The sequence below is a fragment of the Octodon degus genome, unplaced genomic scaffold (assembly GCF_000260255.1).
Source record: "Octodon degus isolate 3935 unplaced genomic scaffold, OctDeg1.0 scaffold00092, whole genome shotgun sequence".
In the NCBI taxonomy this organism is placed as follows: Eukaryota; Metazoa; Chordata; class Mammalia; order Rodentia; family Octodontidae; genus Octodon; species Octodon degus.
This window is the reverse complement of record NW_004524668.1, coordinates 6149935-6154505: the sequence shown is the minus strand read 5'-3', so window position 1 is coordinate 6154505 and position 4571 is coordinate 6149935.

Genomic DNA, 4571 nt, shown 5'->3' with positions numbered 1-4571 from the left:
TACCATATGAATACATACTGTACTATACAGTATATATACATGTGTTGTTAAATTTACATAGGTTTACAAGTTTAGAAAATGATTAAGAACATTGCAAGTATTTCTAAAAGTGTGGTACTATGAGTAATGGCTGTCACTTGTCAGGGGCCAAGTGGGGTACTTCAGCCTGACTAATGTGTCTCCCCGAACTATTTTGGGGGACTGACAGGTGGGCTTTGGAGGAAGATGTTTACAATTTTTAAGGTACACTTGTATTTATATTTTGAGCAACATTTTCTATAAGGGAACATTTTGTATAGCTATATGTATAGTTTATTGATATTCAATAAAGTGTTAATTTATAAAAAAAAGTGTGGGAAAGGCTTATAAGAGTGTGGGAAGGGTTTATAAAGCCTTAAAATATATAGATAAATACTAAAATAGATGTAGTGTTGCTACTTCACTGATTTTCACTGATTGTGGGTGTGTCTGGAATGTAATCCCTGGGATAAGTGAGAGATTACTGCAGTATACCTCACAGAGCTAGAGAAAACATTCCCTAAAATTCATCTGGAACCAGAAGAAAACCAGAGCATCAGAAGCCATCCTGGGAAACAAAGAAAAGGCAGGAGGCATCACAATCCATAACCTGAAATTATGCTATAAAGTTACAATGGTAAAATCAGCATGGTGGTGGCATAAAAACAGATCCGAGGGTCAATGGAACAGAGTAGAAGATGCAGACACAACTACAAACACACTTAGCCATCGTCTCTTTGATTAAAGGGGCCAAACATGTTCACTGGACGAAAGATAGCCTTTTTAATAAATGGCGCTTGAAAAACTTGCTTTCCACATGCCAAAGACTAACATTAGACCCATGTCTATCACCACGCACTAAACTACAAACAAAATGGATCAAAGATTTAAACATTAAACAGAAACACTAAATCTCCTGGAAGAAAATGTAGGTAAAAATCTTAAAGACATAGGGGTAGGTAGAGAGTTTATGAGCAAAAACTAAATTGCACAGGAAATACTTCAAAGAATCAATAACTAGGAGGAACAACCCACTCAGGGCCCCCCTCCTGTCCCTCTCTTGGACAGGAGCTTTCTTTCCTTCAATAAGTATATTCTGCTCATAACCTCCGTTTGTTCCTAAAATTCATTCTTCAGTTTTAGAGAACACAAACTCATGCAGGTCAGGTTGGGAGATCATTTTTCCCTATGTCATTTGGAGGTTCCCTATATCATTTGGAGGTTACCCACCTGAGATCAGTTTTTCTCCCTGTATCATTTTGGAGGTTTCCACCGAGATCATTGGATGGAGGTATGAGTTTGCTTTTCTTTCATAGATTCTGAATTGGAACTTGCTTAGGTAACAAATTTTTATGCTTCATATTTTGATATATCTTTGCTCATTGCTCATAACTGTTCATATTTTGCCTCATATAGTACTTTTAAAATTGCTTACAATTGTTTATGCTTTGTCTTTGATATGGCTTTGTTAAAATGTTGGTCAAAATGTTGGTAAATCTAAGTTAAAATGTGGAAATGTTACAACTTTATGATATTTCTCTAATAGAACATTTTATGACTGTTATGTACTTGTATATGTTGTGTTTAAACTGGTTGACTAAATGTACTGGTATTTTTTGCTTGAATTTAGACAATAGCGCTAGAGAGAGTAACGCTAGTAAGCCTCCTAGTAGATTTTATGTAAACTTTTGTAAAATGGGACCTTTAAATCTAGCTCAGACTTAGAAAATATGCATGTCTGTATATTCTTAAAGACTTGGAGGACAGGTTTCACTGGGATAGACTGGTTCTGATCCCGCTCTACATGCTAGAGGAAATGTCAGTCTGATCTGTTTCAGTTTCCTTGCTTTGACCTTATTCCTAATTTTCCCACCTCTTTGTACTTTCCTTTGTAGAGGCATGTAAAATTAGGAAAACTCTATAGACTGTTCCAACTAAGTGAAGCCCTTAGAAAATGAGTGTTTGTTAACACCAAAGACAAGGAAGTCATTTTAAAAAGGACACATACCCCATCTCTGGGTCAGATGAGACAAAGAGGAACTATGCCCATCCAGGAGAACACTTATAAAAGCATGTCCTGGCTTAGGGTTCTGGGCAGGTCTCCTTTGGGAGGCTAAATCTGAGATACAGAGGAGAGAATCGACTTCTGGGTGACACCAGAAGGAGCTATCTCCAAAAGCAGCACACTTATGGGACCAAAACACATTTAGTATGAGGGAGGATTCAACCTTTTCTCCTAGGTCTCATCATTTAGGTGCATAAGAGATAAGTTGTAGACTTTAAAGCCTTTACTATAAAGTACTAGGTAACCTTGTTCAGGCTTTTAACTATCCCTTATAGAACTTAGACAAACAGTGGTTACTCTGCCTGCTAGTAATTGCTCTAAGAGCTGCTGCCACCCTTTGAAGCAGAGGACAGGTTTCCCCAGCTGTTCTTTGGTGAATCCCCATGGAAGCCAATGGCTGATGGAATGTTGATCAGAGAAACCGTTGGATTACTTTCTGGAGACATCTCTGGTTGTGTGAATCATTAGAAACTGAGAACACCTGAGGGATTATGGCCATACCCAAAGGTTCCTTGGTGGAAACTGGCTCCTGACAACTGAAAGATCTCCACTTACCTATTGTACTTTTTCCCTCTCTTTCTGCTAGTAAACTAGGAATTCTACCTGAGCTTTTCAGTAGAACTTAATGAGTCACTCCTTCAGAAATTAGGCTGAAGCAGCTTGCAGTAGTTTACATTCTAAGGCAGCTATCAGGGGAATGTTTACATCTGTGCCTTATATGTTAACTAAGAGTAAGAGATTTTTGTCAGCTTTAACTTTTTTACCAACATGTAAAATGTGATACTAGGTGATAAAATATGAGTTTCGCCTGTGAGGTTCAAGGTTAAATCTTGTCTAGTTGCTAAAAATGTTTACCTAGGTGATTATGTGGAAAACAAGTGTCTGAAGACTTGGCTCAGGGCACGGGGTCAAATCCCTCCAGTGAATGGGTCTATCTATCTCTAGAAGTGATCTTTGTAGCCTGAGAAGTGCTCACTTCCAATTGACCTTTCAGGCCATAGTTATGCTTCTTTCTACAGACATTCCAGTCACCAGACCAATTGTAACTTACAAATATGTAATAAGAGTAAGTGAAGGGTTTGTGAGATGTTTCAGGAGATAGGAATCACGCACCAGTTCGAGGGTGGATAGGCTGGTAGGATCTTGTCTCCCTTCTCTCCAACAGGAGCATCCACCTGCTCTGGGGAGGGCTACTCAGGGATGCCTGGGTGGAGGAATCAATTAGAAAGAAGGTGGGGATGCCCAAAAAGGTAATTTCTATTGAATTCCAGGTTAACTCACAAATTCTCCTGCTCCTTTAGAGTGCTTCGTTAGGCACCGGAAGACATTTGTTCCTTACATGCTGGAAAAGAACCATTTAATCCAAATGGAATATAGAGGAAAGTATCAATTATGATGCTACTTTATAACTAGAAAGATGATATAAAAAGGAAAATGGTAAAAATATCTTATTTCCAGATTTGGTTTGCATTAAGAAGGTCATTGTTATTTAAGTTTTGAAATGTAGATGTGAGCAACAGGAGAACCAGGCAGGTCAGCCTCATCCACCATTACTGAAAGTAAGGTTTCCCCTATTTGTCTTTCTAGTCTAGAGAGTGTGGTCTTCTAAAACAGCTGTAATCCAGGCCTCTACAGGGCTACACCCATTCTTAGCTGAATTTAGACAAGCTTCTCAAGGATGATTTTCTTTGAAGAAGTAAGTAGGCAACTTAGAACTTTCAGAGTTCATGTGCCTTTTTCTCAGTGACCTAAAACAGAGAAAGTCAGATCTTACAAGATCTTTAGATGACCCTGATAAGTACATTGATGTCTTTAGACAATTTACTCAGACTTATGAACCAGATTAGAGAGTTTTAATGTTAATCTTAAACCAAGCTTTGACTTCTAGTAAAAGGCAGCATTGCAAGCTGCTATTGCATTTGGAGATGAATATTATATTGTCCATTTCAGAAGACCAGAAGATAGACAGCCAGGGGAGCCAACCATTCCCACTGGAGCCCAGACAGTCCCTATCTAGGATCCTTACTGGCCTAGCAGCTCTATGGGAGATTGGAATAGAAGACACTTTCAGACATGTGTTCTTAAAGGTCTGAGAAGGGTAAGAACTAAGCCATTCAATTTTTCTAAACTATCAACAATTCATCAAAAAAAAGAGGGAACACCCCTCTGATTTCTTGTAATGTTTAATAGAGGCACTGGTAAAGCATACTTCATGAGATGTTAATTCAATAGAGGGACAGATGGCTTTTATAGATAAGTTCATTAGTCAGCTCCAGATATTAGAAAAGAGCTACAAAAGATAGCTTTTGCTTCAGACAACTTGTTTGATACTTTGGTAAAAACTATTTAGGTGTCCTATAATTGGAACTGAGAGAAAACAAGGGACAGAAAACAGATCAAAAATGGCTGCCATTATTGCAGCCTCAAAACAGACCCTAAGTCTGATTCTCTTGGATCCAAGAAGAGCTCAAGGACTATGAGGTTCATC